The sequence below is a fragment of the Sus scrofa genome, chromosome 3 (genome assembly GCF_054392235.1).
Source record: "Sus scrofa isolate SSC_HxYL_T2T_F1_AM1 chromosome 3, Sscrofa_HxYL_maternal_Yorkshire_Landrace_v2.0, whole genome shotgun sequence".
Taxonomy (NCBI): domain Eukaryota; kingdom Metazoa; phylum Chordata; class Mammalia; order Artiodactyla; family Suidae; genus Sus; species Sus scrofa.
This window is the reverse complement of record NC_139385.1, coordinates 63,160,276-63,183,975: the sequence shown is the minus strand read 5'-3', so window position 1 is coordinate 63,183,975 and position 23,700 is coordinate 63,160,276. Positions and strand designations below refer to the sequence as shown.

At 40.7% G+C, this 23,700-nt stretch overlaps 1 protein-coding gene across 6 annotated transcripts in view; it reads left to right on the top strand.

The window, feature by feature from the left end:
• The window catches only part of TMEM182 (transmembrane protein 182), a 352,761-nt gene that overhangs the window by 219,087 nt on the left and 109,974 nt on the right, over positions 1–23,700 (top strand). Inside the window, exon 9 of one of the 6 annotated variants that reach the window (XR_014839660.1) lies at positions 9,093–9,345. The exons of 4 other annotated variants lie outside the window; for them this stretch is intronic. The gene's annotated coding sequence lies outside the window, so the exon portion shown is untranslated. Of the gene's footprint in view, positions 1–9,092; positions 9,346–23,700 lie in introns of those variants that run through there. One more of the 6 variants, XR_014839659.1, reaches the window with a different exon arrangement.

Sequence of the window (23,700 nt, the reverse complement as noted above, 5' to 3'; positions counted from 1 at the left end):
CACTTATTTCTCTATTCCTAAAAGAGTTGGTGATTCTTCTGTTTGTTCTGCTTTTTACTTCTTAGGATGGAGTGGCAGCTTCTAAGTTTCTTACCTGCTAAACCCCGAAATCTGAACCATCCTGTGTTAGTGCTGAAGTACTGTGTTCTTGGAAGGTCTTCCGTCTTGGGCAAATTGGGATAGTTGGTGGCTCTTTGAGTGTTTCATAATTCTTTATCCATTTGCATAATCATAGACAATCATTAGCTTATTTGTTTTTCCATATTTTGGGGATTATTGTGAATAATACAGCTGTGAGCATTTGTTTATTTTTTAATTTTTTATTACAGTTGATTTACAATGTTCTGTCAATTTCTGCTGTACAGCAAAGTGACCCAGTTATACATACATATACATTCTTTTTCTCACATTATCCTCCATCATGTTCCATCACAAGTGATTAGATATAGTTCCCTGTGCTATACAGGAAGATCTCATTGCTTATCCACTGGGGTTTGCATCTACCAACCCCAAACTCCCAATTCATCGTATTCCCTCCCCGTCCCCCTTGGCAACCACAAATCTGTTCTCCATGTCCATGAGTTTGTTGCTTTTCTATAGATAGGTTCATTTACACCGTATATTAGATCCCAGATATAAGTCATATCATATGGTATTTGTCTTTCATTTTCTGACTTACTTCATTTTAGTATGAGAATCTCTGGTTCCATCGATGTTGCTGCAAATGGCATTATCTTGTTCTTTCTTATGGCTGAGTAGTATTCTATCTGGTATAAGTAGCACATCTTCTTAATCCATTCATATGTCAACGGTCATTTAGGTTGTTTCCTTGTCTTGGCTATTGCGAATAGTGCTGCAGTGAACATATAGGTACATGTGTCTCTTTCAATGAAAGTTTTGTTTGGATAGATTCCCAGGAGTGGGATTGCTGGATCATATGATAGTTCTATATTTAGTTTTCTGAGGTACCTCATAGTGTTTTCCATAGCAGTTGTACCAATTTACAAACCCATTGACCATGTAGGAGGGTACCCATTTCTCCACACCCTTTCTAGCATTTGTTATTTGTAGACTTATTAATGATAGCTTTACTGACTGGTGTGAGGTGGTACCTCATTGCAGTTTTGGTTTGCATTTCTCTAATAATTCGTGATGTCGAGCATTTTTCTTCATGTGTTTATTAGCCATTTTCATGTCTTCTTTGGAGAAATGTCTATTTAGGTCTTCTGCCCATTTTTCAATTGGGTTGTTTGTTTTTTTGGTTTGAGTTGTATGGGTTGTTTGTATATTTTAGAGATTAAGCCTTTGTTAGTTGCATCGTTTGAAACTATTTTCTCCCATTCTATAGGTTATCCTTTTTTTATGGGTTTTTTTGTTTGCTTCGGGTTTTTTTGTTTTGTTTTGTTTTGTTTTGTTTTTCTGTGCAAAGCTTGCCAGTTTGATTAGGTCCTATTGGTTTATTTTTGTTTGTATTTCTATTGCCTTGGGTGACTGACCTAAGAAAATATTTGTATGGTTGATGTCAGAGAATGTTTTGCCTATGTTCTCTTCCAGGAGTTTGATAGTGTCTTGTCTTATGTTTAGGTCTTTAAGCCATTTTAAGTTTATTTTTGTTCATGGTGTGAGGGTGTGTTTTAATTTCATTGATTTACATGCATCTGTCCAGTTTTCCCAACACCACTTGCTGAACAGACTGTCTTTTTGCCATTTTATATTCTTGCCTCCTTTGTCGAAGATTAATTGACCAATGGGTGTCTGGGTTTCTGTTTCTCTATCTGTTCCATTGGTCTGTGTGTCTTTTTTTTTTTTTTTTTTTTGGACCAGTACCACACTGTCTTAAAGATTCTAGCTTTGTAGTATTGCCTGAAGTCTGGAAGAGTTATGTCTCCTGCTTGGTTTTCATTCCTTGGGATTTCTTTGGCAATTTTGGGTCTTTTATGGTTCCATATAAATTTTTGGATTGTTTGTTCTAGTTCTGTGAAAGCTATCATGGGTAATTTGACAGGGATTGCACTGAATCTGTAGATTGCTTTGGGCAGTTGGCCATTTTAACAATATTAATTCTTCCAATTCAGGAGCATGGAATATCTTTCTATTTCTTTGAATCCACTTTAGTTTCTTTGATTAATGTTTTATACTTCTCAGCATATAAGAGTTTCACCTCTTTGGTAAGGTTTATTCCTAGGTATTTAATTTTTGAGGGTGCAATTTTTGAAAATATTATATTTTTAGGAGTGCCCTTCATGGCGCAGAGGAAGCGAATCCGACTGGGAACCATGAGGCTGTGGGTTTGATCCCTGGCCTTGCTTGTGGGTTAAGGATCCAGCATTGCCGTGAGCTGTGGTGTAGGTCGCAGATGCAACTCTGATCGGCACTGCTGTGGCTCTGGCGTAGGCCCGCAGCTACAGCTCCAATTAGACCCCTAGCCTGGGAACCTCCATATGCCATGGGTGCAGCCCTAAAAAGACAAAAGGGCCAAAAAAATTTATATTTTTATACCCCTTTCTAATATTTCATTGTTAGTGTACAGAAATGCAACTGATTCTTTTCATGTTAATCCTGTATCCCTCTACTTTGCTGAATTTGTTGATCAATTTGAGTAGTTTTTGTGTGGAGTCCTTAGGGTTTTCTGCATATAGTATCATGTCATCTGCATATAGTGACAATTTTACCTCTGCTCTTCCAATTTGGATACCTTTTATTTCTTTTGTTTGTCTGGTTGCTGTGGCTAAGCATTTGTATACCTCTTTCTTAATGGATATGCTTGGGGATTTCCGTTGGTTATGTACACAAAGTGAAACTGCAGGGTTACGGGATATGGATACTTTGAGCCTCAGTGGATTCACCTCAGACAGTTTTCCAAAGTTGTAGTACCCATTTACACTTCCACATGTGTATATGAGAGTTTTAATTGCTCCCCATTCTCACTATCACTTGGTATTTTCACGTTTAGTTTTAACAGCACTAGTTGATATGTAGCGACATCTCATTGTAATTACAATTTATCCTGGGACCCATTTTAATACTGTGTCCCACGATGCTGTGAGAATCCATGCAGACTTGGGTTGTGGTTACCCTGCAAGTCTTTTTTTTAAGCAGCCTGAACTCAAACATCCATTGTTCTGGGGATGTCAGAGCTGTTACTGTGCATAAGGGTGCCATAGTTCCCTTAGACTGACTTTCAAGGGCAAGGACCACTATTGACTGAGTGTGAACAAGCAGGTGGACTCTTGGCAACAGGTGATGTCTCCAAGTCCAAAAGCATCACTAGCTTGAGCCACCCCATCCCTGTCCTCCATCCTGGCTCTCACCACCACAGTCATCAAGGACGTTGTGAGGTTACATACATTGTCAGTCTCTGCTGTTTTTCTCTATAACCTTAGCAAGAGCATGGGAGCAAATCCAGCCAATTTTTGCCTCTCCTGAGGTTCTCCCAGGCACTGGCTGAGCCCTGAACTACCCCTCCAAGGGTGGTAAGAAATTCACTGGCCACCCTGACAGAAATTAAAGTTCTATCTAAACTGGCTAAGCTTCTGATTAAACCAGAATCTATTGCTTGGATATTTCTTCTCCTGGATATTAACAACCAGAGGGGGCATGCCATCTCCTGCAGTGTCCTTGATCAAAAGAGAGACTGCAGGATTTAGAGAGAAGCAATGCAGATAGTAGCTAAGTTGCCTTTTCATGGTCTCTGAGATTCTCTGCCCTCTGGGATGCTGTGATGACTTTCCCCTCGTCCAAGAAGTAGAAATTTCCCCTCCCTTTTGATCCTTATTTGCCTTATCAAGCAAATAAGCAGACCAACTTGTGTTTCTGTTAGTTTTTGCCCTTTCTAACTGACTTGACCAACTAATACCACCTCTGGCTCTTGCGTGGACACACCTGCTTTCCTCAGGCCCTTTACTTCGGATTCCTGGCTGGAATTGAGGACTGTTGAACCTCAGTGAGTCAATGTAGTTGGTTCTTTGTGACAATTTACCAAATTCTCAGCCCTGCCTTGGTGGTTCAGGAAAGGATTATGCCTCTTACCCTTCCCAAAAGATAAACTGCAGACAAAGGCAGAGATCTGCACTGAGGGGCTGAGTCACTGGGAGGTCCACGTGGCTTCTTAATACTCTGTATAGACCTAGATTGGGATTGAAACACATTCACAAACCATGTTTTTGGAAGAACTGGAGGGTAAGCAGAATCTCAGGACTTCTGGAGAGAGAACCATCTCTCTCCACTCTTCCCACGTATCCAAATTCAAATGCTGTTTATGATTTTTAAATGGTATATACAATCATACAACAGAATAGTGCCAAAAAGGCCTTCTGGCTAAGATAGACACTCAGAAAGTCAGGCATTTGTTCGAAAAACTTCAGGCTCTTTTCCCCCAAATCCTTTCCTACACTTAATATCCAGAAAGATGAGAGAAAAACGCATTTGTATAAACTGCTCAAGAGCTTTGGCTATCCTGCTGAGGCTGCCTTCAGCAGCGTCAGCCTGAGACAGTGACACCAACCCAGGCACCGCTTTCTTCCCTTATGATGGCTTTTGCTCGCTGCTCCAAAGATGCGACTTCAGGGTCATCCCAGGCCACTCTTCCACTTGGAGCCGAGGTCTACACACAGCGGATTTGGCTGCCTTGCTGTAGCACCAGCTGGTTGTCTCTGGTAGGAAAGAATTGAAAGAGTATTTTACACCATGGAAATTGTCTTCCAGGCCCAGATGGACCGTCGCTGTTCTAGCTTTGACAGGCCAGGATAGATATATTCAGAAAGCCTTCCAGCTATTTAGTGACTCTTCCAAAACACTGTCAGCACCCATGCTAGGAAGCTGGGAGTGGGAAGGAAGTCTAAGTAGGGAACTAAGCCGAGTGAGTATATATTTGCATAATTATCTTGCAGTGAATGGATGTGTGGCTGGCTGCAGGCGGAGGGCGCTGGTGGACACTGGAAGCCAGGAAGGACTTGAGCCGTCCTGGGTCAACCTTTCAGATCCCTTCATGCAAACTCTTGTGCCTTCTAAGTGATGGGTTCAAAAAAACAGAATTCCTCCAAATCGGCTGACCGGGAAGCCAAAGAGATAAGGTTGGATCCCAGACCCCTGGGTGTGCTTCCTGTTCTGTCAAGGGCAAGGGCCACCTGTGGCCACATCCACCTGCAGCCTCTCAAGGAAGGTGGGAAAGAAGGAGAGATGACAGCAAGACCCCTGCAGTCCCCAGAGATCAAAGATGATGGGCATAAGCAAATGTTTTTTAAAAAAAGCTTATTAAAGATACTGTAGAATTCATGGCAGCAACACCCTGAATTTAAATATAGCTCTGTGACTGTTAGCAAAATGATGTGGTTATGAGGTGACTATTAATATAGCTGTTTGCCTGAAATCGACTGTAAGGGGTGTTGGAGGGGGGAAGAAAGAGAAAGAGGGAGAGAGGATTTCATCTGAGTTATGAAGGGTCATTTATTTTTAGGCTAAATACATCCCTCTTGGGACTAACCTTTACTTTTTTTTTTTTTTTGCTTTGAAACTTCTCAAAGTACAACTTTTTTTAAAAAAATTATCAGCCAAGGGGAGTATAAAAAGTCAAGATAGAAAATGGCCCCAGTCTTGTTACTGACAACGCTTGTCCCCCACAACAGGTGTCTTAAGATGCAGAAATTCCAAAAATGTCTAATATCGCCTTCATTCATGGCAAGATCACTTTTAAATAGGATTTCTTCAAGTTCTTAGACCTGTAGAATTTAGTCTTCATGTTTTTCATAAGAAAACCTTGAGTGTGTCTCTTTTAATCCTTTTATTTTTTTGGTTTGCTGTGCATCAGTATCTGAAACATAGAATTAAACTCTGGTTACAGGATAATCTATGTTTTAAAACTTGCCTGTAAAGTATTTTTACTGCTTCAACATTTTTCATTCAGCACATTAAACAAGCCATTGCTCTTTTTAGGGGTGGATTACTAATAGTGTTTTGATGGACTGGTAATTAATCACTGGGTTGCTCCTTGCCTCACATAACTATACTAATGACCCTATGAAGCTGATGACGAATATGCTTGAAATAAACCTCCTTCCAAGTACAGCTCTGGAAGGCGCAGGGTTCTCTCAGGTAAGGCGCTGGCTTATGCTCTGTGCAGTAAATGACTCTGTGTTTTAAGTGAAACACCAGACTGTCTGGCTATTAGCCAGTTTCGTGTAAATAGGGGGAAAAATACCCTTCTGTGGTAATATTTCCATCACTTTCCTCATTTAATGGCCCAACATGCTCTAGATTTTGCCCAAGATATTCATTAGAGGGAAGAGGAAAATACGAATATTCCAGTTCCCATTGGAACCAAAATAGGCAACCCAACTGGGCTGGCTTCGAAGAATGGCAAGTGTCTAAAATGCTCTAAGTCAACGTTGCTCTGACTAATACAGATGAAGTCAGATGGTTTGTAAAGAAAGGTAGGCCTTTCCTCTAAAGAATCAATCCAGAATGTCTTCCCCCATCAATATAGTTATGAATTGTTAGGGCTAGCTTTCCACTAGCAGTTTGAGTCCATTAAGGTCTTTTCCCTTCTTCCTAACCAGTGTGCAGGTATTGAGCACTCATTGTATGCAGGGGGGGGAGGGGGGTGGGACAGTGGGTAGAGGAAGACAGAAGATATCTCAGATCTGAGCATGGCCCCAAGGAGTGTGTGAACACTCAGGTATTCAAGGTGCCCTAATAGAGAGCCACTGCTTGCTGGATTTTATATTGCTAAAGACTTTTCCTTGGGAAAAGCCATTTCCTCTCACATCACTCCGCTGAATTAAACATATGACCTGGAATGACATTTCTGAACATAGAAATTTCTAAAAGAGCTAAATTCCCTGAGACTCCTGAATGTGTAAATGTCCGGTAGCCTCTGCCTGTTGTAGTACTGAAACTCCTTGTGCTAAACGTCTTATTGATTTTCTCTGCCTGTGTGCAGTTTCATAGGAATCATATTCATGCCATAATGAGAAAAGGGCAAAAGACGCCCATCAATCCTATAAAACACACATGCAAAATATATGTATCTGTGTGTGAGATACATAGATTTATGTTTCTGTTAGGTCCCATTGGTCACTTGTTGGAATTCTCTATGGAACACACCATAACTTACGGTTAAAAAAAATACTACCCTTTGAAAAAGAAGCTCCATATATGAAGACACTTCTCTCCTCTCCCACACAGGAGATGTGTGGGAGTTTTATTTCTGCATTTTATGTCCCTTTTCCTCTTTCACATCATCATGGATGTTTTGACTTGAGGTTCATCGAAATTCTTGGACATGTTCTTCACGATGGCCGTGTTTCCTACAAAGCATTTTGCAGATAAAAATGTCAAACATATATGGTTGAGCAAAGACCTCCCTGTATTTGGTTTTGACTTAAGTTCCAGTTACGCTAATTACCAAAGCAGAACTGGGATTTCCTTTTCTCATTATTAAAGCATACAACTCCAGTCATAAAGGGCTACATTATCCTGCTACAAAGGCCCTGGTTCTCAATTGCTTAATGCCTCCTGCAGGAAACTCCTGGGCAGTGGCTGCAGAGAGAGAGAGAGAGAGGTTATGGAAATGCCTGCCAGGGGCTTGACCAGCATCCCCAAAGGAGGGAATGAATGATGTCATGCTCAGCATTAAAAGAGAGAGAGAGAGAGAAAACAGCAACAGAAGAATAATCACATTATTATTGCTATGTTCCCAAACACCAGAGTCTCATTATGATAATGCAGTTTTTCTCAATCTGCATGTAGAATTTCACCTGAAAAACCCTTTATGCTTTCTTCCATTTCAAATTTAAGTTAAAGCAGAATCTGGCCAATGTCCATCAACCAGAAAGAGGCAAGCTGGGAAAATGAAATTCTCCCCAAGAAAGAGGTGCTGCTGCCTTGCTTGGTAGGAGGAACACAGAGGCAGCAGAATCGCAGCAGTTTTCAGAAAGCTGGTCTTTAGGACTCACGGAAGGCAGGTCCCCGGATAGTGATGGAGCTGCTAGTATGTGTCACATCCTGTGCTAGACCCTGGGAAGTAACCAGAGCTTCTGTAACAGACGTCCCCGGTCTCTGGAGCGACCTAGACTACTGCCCACACTTCCTCCCTTGACTGTGTCCAGCCAGGCTGCATGTTCAAGATCAGCCACGGGTGGGTGGGTTTATCCCTCAGAAATCACGGATGCAATGAGTCATGTTGTTTTCCTTCCATTCAGAGAGCTGGTTGTTAAGCATCTACAGCACGCTGCTCTTTATATCCTCCTGAAGGAGGGAGAGACATAACAGACAATTAATGTGTGATAGTTCAGGTGGTGGATCTGCTAAGGAGATGAGTCGAACATGGCAGGGGAGTGAGGGATTGAAATGCCCGAAATGCACTCTTTGTCAGTTCCTCATTTTAGTAGCAAATGCTTGGGCAAGGCAATTTGACTAAGAAGGTCCTGGAATCAGAGAGAGAGGGGCCTGGGGGCTCGCCCTTGCAGTGCTGTGATTTTTTGGCAAGTCACTTGGACTTTCTCAGCCTCAGTTTTCACATTTCTGACAACTGCATTGGACCAGGCGTTCCTAGATGACTCTCTGCTCTCTGATGCTTTCCTCATTTTTAGACTAGAGGGTGAAGTGGAATTTCTCTCACTAGGCTAAAAGAAAAAGTTATAGAGGAGCAGAAACAAATGTTTGGAAAAATATAATAATCATGACCAGATTCCCTCCAGGCCTCCATCTGAAGATATTTATGAAAGAACAGGGTCTTGGGATCAAGAGGAATCACATGCAATTGCTATCTGACCCAGAAGGTCACAGAGAAAAAGGTGCACAGACCTAGAAAGAAAGAATGACCCAGAAATCTTTTACAGAAGAAAGGCCCATAGGTGAAATGAATTCACTTGAAAAATATTTTTTAACATGATCAGTGCCCTCCTGATGAATCACGCAAGACCCCAGGATGCTCCACAGTTTTCATGGGACCCAATTGCCCTCCTGCTCCTGCTCCCTGCCTGCTTTCCCAGGGCAGCCAGAGGAGGGGACAACAGGGATGGTGGGACGTGTCCTCCAACCCAAGGACCAGCTCACTCATGCAGGGCCTGAAGTGCGTCTCTCTCCTGCTCCAGGTGAGAGATGCCCAGCACAGGAGGCAGCGCTCCCACCCTGAGGGACCAGCCTGTGGGAAGGGATATGCTGGACAGAGCTCAGAGCCTCAAGTCAAAGGGACAAGTTCAAGTCCACCTTCTGGTACTGACTAGCGGTGATCTACTAGGCAAGTCATTTACATCTTCAGAGCCCTGGGCTTTTTTTCACCCATCCATAAAATGGGAAGCAGCCCCACTGTCTCCTAGACTGCTCTCTGGATTCTGCGGTATGCCCGTGAGTACTTTGGAAACTGTGTAATCATTATGAAATACTCATACAATGGCCGTTTGCCCTAGTTAGGAGACTATCCTTCCTTTGTAGGGGTTTCCTATTCTGGCTACTATTATATTTGATGCCACTCCAATCAAGTTCTAAAAGGAAGCCCTATTGCCTGTTTTCTGTGAGAGAGACAATTGGTAATATCTGTCCTATAGGGAGTTGCAGAGTGAGGAGGAAGTGAACTCAGATGAGCTGGGCTCAACTCTGAACAGATAATGCAGAGCTTGGAATAATTCTAGTTGAGAGGCTGAGCCACAAACAAACACATTTGCAAGGATGACAATCAGCCCTGTGGATGTCTGCATGCAATAATGCTTTTCTTTACAACTATGGAGAGCTCTGCTCCCTGAACAAAATAAAAGGGCAATAAAAGGAAACATGAATATGAAAACCGCCTTCATTCCCATCTTGATTTTTTTTTTTTTTTTTTTTGGTCTAGCCGCTTACTGTAGCTGTATACTATCCTCTTCAGCATTACTAAAGCTCTTAGATGACTTTAAATTTCAAAGCTACAGGTGGCCCACAAGTGCCGTACTTCAAAGACAGTTTCGATGAAATGAAACAATATTTGTGTAATACGGACCCTGGATCTTTGAACTTTTCCTGTTCAATTCATCCTACCAAGGTCCAATTAGGAGAGATCAGAAGGAACAGCGCCCTGGGCCATTTCCATCTGTCACTCAAGTTTGTCTTTTCAAATATCTCTTATATCAACCAGGGAACAACCATTTATTTGGAGGATGTAATAATCATAATTCAAAAGCCACTTTCAAAGAGGCAGTGTCCTTTGCTAGCGAGTGTGGTGTGGGCCCACGTAAGCGCCATTTGAAGTGAAATTCGAAGCCTTGGCAGCCTTGCAATTCCTCGTCATGTTACAACTTGTCTTACTATTGATAACTTGTACTTCCTGCCAACAAAAAAAACCTAGCCCAAGAGGCCCAGCTTTTGGTGAGCCTTTGTATCAGTGACTGGAGCATATTTCACTTCTGAATCTTGTGGTTTTGCCTTCAGTGAAAGAAAAACTGATCCTAACAGTTTTAAACTTGTTAATTCAAGCCATATGTCAGAAACCCAGTCTCCATATGGTGCTATACCACCTTCTATTTACAGGGGGCTGCTTTCAAAACATTATTCGAAAAGCTATATTTGCCCCAAAGTTAATACGTGCCATCCCTGTGCTATGGAGCACCGTTTTTAAGTATCATAGGCTTGGAGACTGCATGCTGAGAGAGCAAAAATATACTGATTATTAAGAACTAATGATAGCCCGTTTTCTTGGCAAAAAAACGTGCTCATCAGTTCCTTGATGGGAGAAGGACACCGAAAAGAGAACACCTTGACAATCCTCTCTCGCCAAATATGGCAAAGAGGAAACAGAGAGAGGAAAACCATAACCTCGTGGATCATGAATAAGCCTCAAATGTTTCAGGGCAATGTGTCCAAAGAGAAGTGCCCTTACAACTGAGACAGAAAAGCACTTTCTGATCTCAGCTTGGAGGAAAAGGCAGAAAAGAGGCGAAGCTCAAAGGTCCTAAAAGTGCAGAGATTAGCAAGTCTCACGGCTCGGTGTTCCCCAATCCCCGGTCTCTAGCTGGCAACCCTGGTCACCCAAAGAGTCAGGGAATTCTCCTACTGAATGTTGAGTTTACTTTCCCAAACACCTCCAAGGAGACCACAGATGGATTAGAGCGTAATTATCTTCAAACAGCTTTGTTTGATCTGCAGAGTCCAAGCAAGCATGGTTTTGATTTGAGAGATGAGCTTTTGAACGCAGTTGGCACCATATAGACGGTCGGTGCGTGTTAAATATATCATTTCTTTCTTTTTCTGGATTTTTTTTTTAAAGTGTTTTCCTTGTGTCTGGTTCCTGGTGGGCGTTTATATCCCTGTTCTTACTTTAGAGACTCTTGCAAAGTTCACTGGCAAGATTCTTACACATTGAGGACGGCCTGCTCCACCTCAGGCTCTTGCTGGGGCTTTAATTCAATTCATTCTTCAGTGAATCAATTCTGGTCTTTTTTGTTTGTATTCACACATTTTTCCCCCTGTTCCTCCATATCCTTTCTCCTACATAACTCCTTCCATGCCTAGATTCTCTTTCTTCTCCTCCTCTTCTTTTATTTATTTATTTTTGCTGGACCAAAAAAAAAAAAAAAAAAAAAAAACAGTGGCGTGAGGTTTGCTTTGAAACTTGTGGAATGATTCCAAAAGATTTTCCAAACCATAGACAAAACATTGGTTATAAGTATTGCAATGCCTTTAAAACTTTTTCCCCCAGTGATAAAAATGTTGCTATATGCTGACGTTCCAAATCATGAGCAATTGAATCGAGAAAGACACAATACCACCTTTTTCCTGAAGCCTCTGCAAATATGCAGACCAGTGTCTCTACTTTATAAGCAGGACAGGTGTGTGGTGGAAAGAGAAATGATGGAAGCATTAGAGAGAGTGACGGCTTACGTGACTTAGTAACTATTCATGGTTTCTGTGACACCCTTGCTTCCAAGAACAAACCTGAGCAGTTTTCTAAAATTAAAAACACGTACATGTAAATGAACTGGCTCAAGGATTAAGGAGGAAAAATCCATTCAGGATTTTCCCAGTTAGTTTATGCTCCAACCAGTCAAGCCATCAGAGTGCACAATCCCCTGTGCTGCTGAAGTTTGGGAGAGATGGGACTCAAAAGGATGCTCTGCATCTTACCCTGCAGACTTGCCAGAGAGAAGGAACTCAGCCCAGCCTCACCCTTCAGGACTGAAGGGAAGGATTAATGCTTTCTTCAGACTATTAGGTAAAAATCCAGCCCAAATAACCCCCTGCGTGATAGGGTGCTCTGTTATTTGCCGCCAATGTTCAGTTAAGGCTGCGAAATAATAACAAGCTGTGATTTCTGATGACAGACTAGCCAGATCCTTATCTTCGTCTAGGAAAGATGTCCTTTCTGATAACGGCTTTCTCAAATTTCTTGTTCTATCCGATGAAAGTAATGTGTTTCCAAATTAGACTAGCTTCCTTCGTAGTGAAATTTCTTAATGGTTAACTCATTACCAAGGTTGAAAACTAATTATCTTACAAATGGGCTTTTTTTTTTAAAGATCTCAACCTGTTTGCTTATTTTGGTTTTGGTTTTGTTTTTTCCTCTTTCTCAGCTTCCTGGCTGATATCTGTCACACCTCAAAGGCTACTGGTAAAAGTTGGAGCCTCCTCCCCCTGCCTTTTTAGTCTTTTATGAGAAAATTCTGGTTCTGATATACATGCAAGTTCTAAATTGAAAGAGACACTTTCAGATTGATGCCTAGAATAAATACCACATGAAATTCTATGAAGCACAGGGTTCTCAAGTTATAAAAACAAGTCAGCTTTGGTCTTGAAAGCAGGAGATGTTTTTGCATAGTTTAAGAATAAAAACATATTACCCTAATAGAGCCCGTAATTGTGCATTCTTGGTATGTGGCTATAAGGAAACATCTGGCATTGCCATTGTGTATTTATGTAAGAGCTACCTGTGTACGATTTAGTATTTAATCTAAGCCCCCACTGCTTCCAGCATGACTGTCTTGGAACTTTAAGGGGAGGATGGCAGATGATGGAATTTCTAAGGGAGCCTACTGCTGGACGGTTACTAAATTATCTTCTAACAAGCTGAGTCACTCAGGACATATTAGGTTAACTGACCATCAGCAGCGATTCCACAAGATAAATTACATGTATTGAACTGCCCCCCAGGCTGCAGCTTCTGATAAATTATTAATGTCACAGAATTGAAATGATTAAGCTGTAAATAGCAGATTTTTTTTTTTAACTCAGGCTATTTGAAATATTCTCCCCTTTTTCTAAACATTTATTCTCTGACGTTACCACTTTGGTGTTTCTAATAAGGATAATAAAACATTCATCAACTCCTTAAACCATTAAATAAGTAATGGTGTCTTATTGAAGTATATCACAAGTAAATGCAATCTAACAGTACAGTTTCTCCCTCCTCCATTTAATTATGGTTGCCTTTTAGGAATAACATTTCATTATATATAATGAGCACATTTACACATTGGGATTGCCATCTAGGGTTTTGTTTTCAAAAATGTATTGTTATAGTTCATGGCCTTTTGAAATAATGGTGCACATTGGTGACACTAAAGAAAACTGATGTTTTATTAGAAATAGGAAGCAGCATGTATAGTAGTTATATTAATCATTCCATTTTCTTAGTCTCAGGGACACTTGGTATATTTCAAAACTGCAGATTAAAATGTATTGGTCTGGGAGTTCCCTTGTGGCATGGCAGGTTAAGGATCTGGTGCTGCCCCTGCAAAGGCTTGAGTCACTGCTGTGGCAAGGGTTTGATCCCTGGTCAGGGATCTTTCCCACACTGTGGGCATAGCCAAAAAATAAAATGTATTGGTCTGAAATAACACATCATTTAATTTTAAAGGAAAGAGAATCACAAATCCTAAATTACTTTTTTTTTTTTTTGCTTTATTTTTAGAGCTGCACCCAAGGCATATGGAAGTTCCAAACTAGGGGTCGCATCGGAGCTACAGCTGCCGGTCTACACCACAGCTCACGGCAATGCCGGATACTTAACCCACTGAGAGAGGCCAGGGATCAAACCCACAGTCTCATGGATCCTGCTGAGCCGTGAAGGGAACTCCCTAAATTACACTTTTGTCTCAACTACCTTCAAGATGTGTTGTCCCAGTGTGTGTTTCATTTGTAAAGGTAAATATAGATGTTTTAAAATGAATTTTTGTCAGATTCTCTTTAGATAAAGAAATTTGCATCAATTTCAATCAAACCACTGTCCCTTGTGGACTGAAAATTCTGCAGTTGATATGCAGATGCTTAGTGGTTGCTAAGTAGTCATTTACCCCTATGCACCATCCCCTGCCCACAGAGCATCCTTATAAGTGGCGCTTTGTATTGAGAGCACTTGAAGTCGGGGTGAGCAGAATTTCCAGGCCAGCCCAGAGGTGAACACTGATGAATGTCAATCAGTTCCCTCATTGTCCCTCCCATGGGCCAATGACTGGTTAAAGAGTGAGCAGTGCAGTCAATGAGACATACAAGGGATTCTACTAGGGGGTGAGGAGCTAAAGGAGATGAGACAGGGGATGGGTTGGAGGAGAGGAATTTCTTTCCTGGATGGAAAGACAAAATTGCTTGAGACAAAAATCCTCTTGTCGTCCTGTCTCCTCCTTTTGACCTTGAATATGCATGTGATGCTCAAGATGCAACAGCCTCTATGCATCTGGTTCCCAATGGCATCATGAAGCCAAGAGACCGTTGCATTCCCTTTCTTCCACTGGCTTCTTGTCCTGGAGAGAAATAAGCTCTAGACTGATTAGTTTACTCCTTTTGTGTTTCTTGTTGCTTGCAGCCAAATGCAGCCTAACTGTTACAATTAATGGGAAATCATGATGTATAGAAATAAGACCAAATGGTGCCCCAGTGTCCAAGATTAATTAATGCAATGATATTATAATTGCTCTTCCAATAAGGTGACTATTGGACTAATAAGTACTATTTTTCTACATGCTCTCTGTTAGACTAAGAATAAAAAAAGGTGTTATTCTTAAATCTGGGGTAATACTTCTTGAGTTATTCTCAGTTAAACTTATTAGTAGAAAATACTTTTTCCTTTGGCCTCACCTGCAGCATGCTAAAGGTCCCAAGCAAGGGACTGAACTGGCTCCAGAGCAGTAACCAGTGCCACCGCAGTCACAACACCAGATCCTTAACCTGCTGAGCCAGCGGGGAATTCCAAAAACACCTTATATGTCAAAGAAAACAGAACCAGAGTTGAGTTGTTAAAACGTCATTGAGGGACAGGAAGACCTGTGTCAAACTTTCATCAACTTTTCTTAGCTCATTTGTTAAACCTAGATGTCTGGATGTTCCCAAGTCTTCCTGCCTGTTGAGGTAATCCTTTCTTTTAAGCATTAAGTAAAAATATTCTAGACTTGTGGTTGCCAAGGGGGAAGGGGAAGGGAGTAGGATGGACTGGAAACTTGGGGTTAATAGATGCAAACTACTGCCTTTGGAGAGGATAAGCAGTGAGATCCTGCTGTCTAGCACTGGGAACTACATCTAGTCATTTGTGATGGAGCATGATGGGGGATAATGTGAGAAAAAGAATGTATATGTGTGTGGGGGGTAGAGTATGACTACTTTGCTGTACAGTAGAAAATTGACAGAACACCGTAAACCAGCTATAATGGAAAAAAATAAAAATCATAAAAAAGAATAAGTAAAAATGTTCTAATGTGTATCCCATATATAGTAGAAATGACGTTCTCCTGGGCCGTGGGTGTTGATGCTGCATTTAGCCCAGTGACCTTGGGTCTGACCTCTGGCTTCTGCTTTTTGTGGCTGGTTCCTTCTGTCCTCCCAGCACTGGCCCAGGCATAAAATGCAGTTACTTTTCCATGCCTACATTTGTTCTTTCAACATATACTTTTAAACTTCCAACCACATGGACAAAGATTAATGTCGAAGGTCAAATCAGACACGATAGGTGTGGAAAGTTTGTGAAGTGCACAAGTGAGCAGAGAGCATCTTTCTTTCTTCATGAAATCCTGATTGCCTGCATAAGCTATGGCTTGATGGACCTGGATTTCCATCCCTGCTCCATGCTGGCTTGACCTTGGACAATATATTTTGTTTCTATGACCCTTAATAAAATGAGGTCCATAGTAATACCTAACGCTTATCATAGTTGGAAGGACTAAGTGTAGCACTGTAAAAAATAACTTTGATAATGCATTCTCTACTATTATGTGGTTTTGACATTTTTTTCCCCCTGCTTCCCTTTACAGGTGGGTACATGGTACCACTCCATCCTTTCTTCTTTACTCCATTAGCTTATGGATATCAAAATCACAGTTAAAATACAAATTTTAAATGCACTTACCCCGCATTTGTGTAATTCACAGTGGTGTGTATGGTTTATTTCATTAAAACAGAACCTCACTACGTATGGAGGATTTTATTTGATTTTTGTTTTGTTTTGATGTGTGGACCAGACATCGCTTTTGATGTCCTTAGTGCTTTTAGGGCTAGTTTGAGGGGGGTTTGTAATTGATCTGGGGCTTTCACTTTTCTGAATCTCAAATGTGTTTGCACAGAGAGAAACCTTTATGCTCTTTGCCAATCCTCTGTCATAACAACCGAATTCAGTGGGATACACCAAAGTGGCCTGTTTGGGGTTCCAAATTAGCTGATCTTCTCAGTCCCTTTAGAAACTGGAAGATTTGATGGCCTTCAATAAACTCCAGTTTTTGTCCCTTAGCTAAAAAGAGGAAGTTCTACATATAATGAGTTCCTTCTGGGAGGGTTTTATTCAAGCGGCTATATTTGAGTCAAAAACAACCACCCTAAAGATTTTGATGGTCCGACATATTTCTGCTCATTTGGGAAGGCCAACGAGCCCACTTGAAGATCAATTAGTTTCTACCAGTGTGGAACACACAGATTTCTAGGCGCCTTCAGAGAGAATATTTTAATACAAATGCTTTATTTTTGTTTCTTTTTTTTTTTAAGAAAACAAAATGCCATTCTCTACATAGGAAAGGTGACATTTTTGAAAATCATTGACATTTTTCTATATCCTAGGCTATTTCAAGCAGTGACATTATTAAATTAATTCAACAGAAGTAGAAAAATTGCCCACCATGTATGCAGCCAAATAGAAAGTCCAAATGTGTAAATATGATCAACTGCTGGAGAGTTCCCATATTCAGAATTATCCTTAATTATGTGACCTTGAGCTTCCTCTTTATCAGGTTGACAAGACTAAGCAATGAAGATCATATGTGAATTTATACACCATGTTTTAGTTCCTGTTTATATGAACAGAGTTTTTGCACATCAAAGTATCAGGAGATATATTTAGAGCAGCTATATTTCTAAAAAAGATTGTCCATAAAGTGGAATTTTGTGTATGTAACACTCAAAATGTAATTCGGATTTTGAAGAATTTCATTTGTGGGTTATAAAATCACAGAAGATTTTATTGTATAATCTCAAGGAAATCTTAAATATTCTGAAGTCCAGAGCTCTTAAAGTGAGCTTCAGGGAGGGAGCTTGATAATTAATTCCTGTCTATTTATTTTACTTAAATAAAAGGGAATTTGAGCTTCAGTCATATTTAAAATAGAAACTCTTTCACGCTCTCACCTGGTTTGAATGTCAGAGATCCAGGGATGAAGTCTCAAAATGTGCATTGGCCAGTCAGACCCATCTGGATGAATGCTGGCTTCAGAGCTGAAGATCTTAACCCTTTTTTCCAGCATCTTGGGGAGATATGAAGGCCTGGGGGAAAGTTATTTTGGGAGGCTCGGGACAGTGGCTCTTTACATCTGGATGAAAGTGGTTCAGTTCTGTATTTTAACAAACCAGAATGGCAGCACCATTGCCTGCCACCTGAGTACCCGTCTGCCTAAGTCCCAGATGGCGTCCAAGGTGAGCTGAGCAGAGCCTGCGACAGGGTGCTTTACATCACCCAGCTATCCAAAATATTGTTCCCTAGTGCAGGAAGTCTGGATTCCAGGGAGAGATTTGTTTTCTCTGTTAAAGATTGAACATTGTGATAAATACATGGTAGATAGGTGTATATGCCCATGCAAGATATTAATAAGGCACCAAACTGGAAGAGCTTTCCTCATAACTTACTTTCAAAGAGGGAAAATTAAATTGTAGGTGGCCTAGAGGGAAAAGGTTCTGCCGTGGACCTGAGAGCATCCCAGACACATCGTCATGGCAGAATCAGTCCCCCAGCTGTGGGAGAAGGCTGCATGTCTGCATGGCCCTTCCGAGGCGCCATCACAGATCATGGGAACACTCAGGAGACTAGGATTGTTGAATAAGAGAAAGGTCTTGGAGATCAAGCTTTTGGAAGTTCAGAACTACATACAAGATACATATACCCCCCAAGAGAATTTTGTCAACACGGCAAAAATTTCCCATTTCCTTCATTGATCCCTTCACTTGTATCAAGCATGTAGTATGTGCTGTTTGTTCAGCTAATTACTGAAGATAAATGGTAAGTAAAATAGACATAGTACCTTCCCTCCTTAATGTTTCATTATATTGAAGTATGTCTTATGATATGCATGAATGAGTGCACACACATACCCCTACACACACACACTAAAACTATATAGATGGCTTGATTTTGTTTTTTGGGTTGTTATTTTTTTTTTTTTTTGCTTTTTGTTTTTTGTCTTTTTGCCTTTTCTAGGGCCGCACCTGCAGCATATGGAGGTTCCCAGGCTAGGGGTCTAATCTGAGCTGTTGCTGCCAGTCTATGCCAGAGCCACAGCAACACGGGATCCAAGCCGCGTCTGCAACCTATACCACAGCTCATGGCAATGCCAGATCCTTAACCCACTGAGCGAGGCCAGGGATCGAACCCGCAACCTCATGGTTCCTAGTCGGATTCATTAACCACTGAGCCATGATGGGAACTCCTAGATGGCTTTATTTCAGATGAAGATTCTGTAACAGCCAATATGTCCTAGAATTTGAAATGTGTGCATTTGCTTTAAATGCATAGATCTAGGGCTAATTACCCCCTTCGTCCTGCCTGGCCAGTCTGTCTTAACTTCTGATCTCATTTTCTTCCTCCTCGATGAATCCTCAATATGTTGAGCAGTTACACTTTGTGGTCCAGGTAACTTCAGTTAGTTCCATGAGGGAACATTTTTTCTGAATATTGGTAACTTCTAAACTTAAAATTCCATACTTCAATTCTTTAAGTCTCCAGAGTCACAGGGCCGACTACCAACTACTGAAGTATGGACTCTGATGGCTATTTTACATCCCAAACTTTGTCTATTCAATGGAAAGATATCCAGATGCCTCACTCCCCACACTCCCAACAACTCAGCCTCCTCCAGAGCAGTTAGCTGCACTACCTAGCAAGCAAGATCTCAAGCTAAAGCCCCAGATAATGCATGAGAGCCTCCCTACCTCATTTCTCCACATTCGACTCCTCACCAGTGCTTCCTAAAGTAGCTACAGGATGTACCCTGAATCAATGCTTGTCAACTTATGTCTACTACCTCCATCTAAGTCACCATTTTCCTTGCCTCAATTATACGCAGCAGCCTTGTAAGGGACTCTCTCCCTTTTTTGTTCCTGTATAAGTCATCTTTCCCTGTAAAGTCAGAAGGATTTTAAAATTCATGACACATTCTCTTACCTAATACTTCCTGCGGCTCACCATCACACTAGAATTAAAGCCACCTCTTCGGCAGAGCTTACAGGTTCCACCGACCTGGATTCTGATTCATTCCTTGATTTTATCTCCTACCATATTTCCTTCCCCCATCCTCACCCAAGTACAACCTTCACTCCACACATTTTTCTTGATACCTTTGAACACACCAACAGTTTTCTCCCCAGTCTTTGGGCCTTCATACCAGCTATTTCCTTCCTTGGAAGAACCTTTGTTTAGATATTTCACTGGCTTATTCATTTTTGTCATTCAAGATTGAGCTTAAATGGCATCTCTTCTGTCACCTTGTCCAAAGGTCAGCCCCACAATTGGGCCTGATCATACCCACACTAGAAAAACAAATAAGCAAACAAATAAGACTTGACATTATTGCTTTACTTTTTGCTTATTTGTCTCTCCCAACTGGGACATTAGTGTCTGGCTCAGGGTATGCATTCAATGACTATTAGCTAAATAAATGGCTGGAAGAAAGGAGGAGAGTACAAGTTCCATCCAGGCAGTTTTAGATATATACCTTTTTAAAAAAAATTGGAAGAATTATTTTGCGGCACAATAGATATGCAGTATCAAGGCTGATGTAATTCTTTGATATTTTGAACAAGGAGCCTAGCTGGCTTCCCTGGGTGCCTCTAGATTGTTCTCTGATAACTCCTCTCAGGCTCGATCTGACAGCATAATTCACTAGAATCAGCAAATATGTATAAAAATTCACTGACTTTTTTTATATATGGAAATTCCTATTCAGGAAAATCAGCTGCAGCTTTTGGCAACACCATGACCATGCCCAAGTTTCATTTTTCTTAGCCATCCAGTTAAGGGATTTTGCAGAGTAAACAAGCATGAAATGAATTTTCCATAGTAATGTAGTCATTTCAAGAAAACTCAAGTTCTGAGGACACTTTGAGAAGTGGTGCCAAGCTCTCTACTTCCTCTTTTTATATTGTTTTTAGTTGAATGAAAATACCAAAAGCAACTATTTTGTTGCTAAAACAATTGTGATAGAACTAGGGTGCTTCCTTAGTGACTCCAGGCAGTTTAAGATGGTTTGTAGGGGCTGAGGATCCTTCGATGAAATTTTCTCAGCTTGCTGAAGGATGCTGGTTCATCCTCTGAGCCAGGCGTGGCTTCATGACTAGCCCTGGCCCACTGCTTTTTCTAACAGAGAAAATTAGAACTTGGACATTTTACAAGAATTATTCATATTAAATCATCTGTGAAAAACTAGAGGATGGGTCTCATCAAACAAAATTAGAATTCAAATGCTATTTAAAAGCAGCAATCTTTTGACTATGTGGATCTGGCACTAACCAAACCCCATAACATCTGGGCCCTGCATCTTCTGTTTCTGTAATAAAACATTTATATTTAGTGCTATTCCTTTCCTCAAGTTCTTTAAATGTATTGCCATGTTCCTGTCTTAGCAAAATAGAAAAATGGTCCAGCTTTCACTGTCTTCAAGTGCTTCAATGCTACTAGAAAATTAAAAGGTGAGAGAGATTCTGATGAGCAAAAAACATTTCCTTTAAAGGCAGAAAGAAGGAGACAAGTCAAAACCTGAATAGTATTAATAAATTATTTGAAAATGTGTGTATTAAAAGAGATACTTAATTAATTATATAAATATGAAAAGGGACAAGTGTAGCCAGCAGGTTAATAATGAATATTTTAGAAGCTTGTGCTTAAAAAAATATGTTTAATTATCTTCATTTACAGATTTTTGAAAGAAAGGGTGTTAATGGGATAAAAGAAATTCAATACATAACATGAAGATGAATCAAAATGAATTGTGAACAAAAAAAATGAGAGTAGATGACATGCAAATAGGTTGTAAACAGTCTCTTTTTCTCCTATATTGTATTGATGTAGGATATTCCTTTTGTTACCTTAGATTTTAGAGATAGAAGTTTGATTTTAATCTTTTTGCTAAACCTCAGCCTCTGTACACTTGCAATGAATTGGATCATGGAGACAGAACTTGGAATGAAGCAGAAAAGAATAGCTTTATTGCTTTTCCAGGCAAAGGGGGCCACAACAGGCTAGTGACTCAAAAAGCCGTGTCCACCTCCTGGAGAGGGTAGTGAGGAGTATTAATAGTGTTCAAGGAGCAGGGAGTGGTCAGCTCCTGGACATTTTCCTGATTGGTGGGTAGTGAGGTCATCGGGAGTCAGCGTCATCAACCTTCTGGTTCCAACCTGTCTAGGGTCTATGTGCTTGCGGGAAGCATAGAGTTAAATTCTTCCACCTGGTGGGGGCTATGATGCCTGCAAAAGAGCTCCAAGGACATGGCTCAGAATATTATCTATAGTCCTTGAGGAAGAACGAAAAGTCCTTGACTTTGATGGCTAAATTATTTTTATTTTGTCTTGGTTGACTATTTGCCTTACTCTCTGTATTTTCGCACTTCTCTGATTAAGTTTATTTTTTGACTAGAGTTTTTCTACAGACAAAAGGCAGGCAGAAGACATTGGTGGGGCTCTATTCTGGGAAGGCCCCCTAGGGTCCTGCTCAGTGACAGTCTTAGACAAGGAAAGCTAAACTTTAGAGGCTTCCAATTGTTTGTATGTTTACCTCTAAAACCTAGGTTTCTTACCAGAGAATACTTTGTAGCCAAAAATAAGGTCAGATTTTGTAGATAACAAACCAACAAATAAGTTTTTAACATTTGAGGCAAGAAGAGTCTAAGAAATCCATCCTGGGTTGGAATTGATTAATTGCAAAGTGTAGTTTACAGAAACTTTGACTTTTCTTCCTATGTTTGCCCAAAAGCAAGAGTCAGACTGTTACTCGGTGATCACCTATGGTTTTGAGGTTGGGTTGGGCACCGTAATTTGCTTCCATTTGATCTTTCGGGACATTTTATTTATTTTAATTCAGATGACAGTAACAGAGCCATAGAGCTGAATTTTTGTTCAGAAATCAGAGAACCATTCTCATCCACCCCTGCCTTGGGCATAAGAGCTCCGAATTCCACTTTGTATAAGGTCTTGTTCACAGAGTGAGTCAGAGAATGATCCTGTACAGATTAGGGTTTCCAAACTGCAAGCCTTTCATTCCAAACTCTGCGGCCAACATTTCACTTCCTTAGGGAGTGAGGCCAGTTCAAACTTTCTGCAAATTTTTTTTTTTTTTTTAAATCAGAATTTTGTTCGAGTCACCATGCTGACTTAGGATTGGATGTGGGGGCTAGGGTGTCGGTGTCTTCAGCTGCAGGGAAGGTCAGGTGCTTCACCTGCCAAAATAAGCCCCAGTTCTGATTGTTTCATCAATACCCTTCATCTCACTTTACTGTATTTATATTTCATAGAAGATGTTCCAAAAGCATCATATTCTATAAATAGAAAAAGAATTGCAGATTAGAGTTTAGTGATTTGAAAACACTCTTACCACCTTTTAGCAAAGACGAAAACCAATTCCACAGATCTTTTATTTTCGGTAAGATGATCTCTAAGAAATAGAAATCGTAGCCCTGGAAAGGTCAATTTTATCAAATACCCTTGGTTGAACTGCCTTGGATTTCAATTAACTATTTTTCTGATGGCCTTTGGGGTTAATTTCATTTATTTACTCCATGTGAAAGAATTTACCTAGCAGGTTTTTGTGGGTCTGAGTCAATTTTCTTAATATAAAGGCACATAAGAGTTAGCAAATCTTGTTGTTTTCAAGGCTCTCCATTTAGCTCCTCCTTCTGGCTTCCTGTCTCAGAGAGCACTAGTCTGATTCAGGGTCCCTATCTTTCTCCTACAGCCACAAACTTCACTAGGCCAGTCACAGAAATCTCATTTTCCTTATATATGCTCTGTCTTGAAACCAGCATGTGACAACTCAAAAGGAGCTGGGAGGGAGTATCTGCTGAATTATTTCTGAGAAAGGAGTTCTTCTTATAAAGGAGATAGTCAGGAAGAGATTGTTTATCTGTTTCCACTGGACACTGTCGTATGTGGATGTCATGTCAAGGTTGACTTAACCATTTTGCCACCATCAAGGCAGCTGACTGGAGAGCAGAGGTGAAATGCCTGGAGGATCCAGTGCAAAGACAGAAAGAATGCTAATTCCCAACGACATCATGGAGCCTC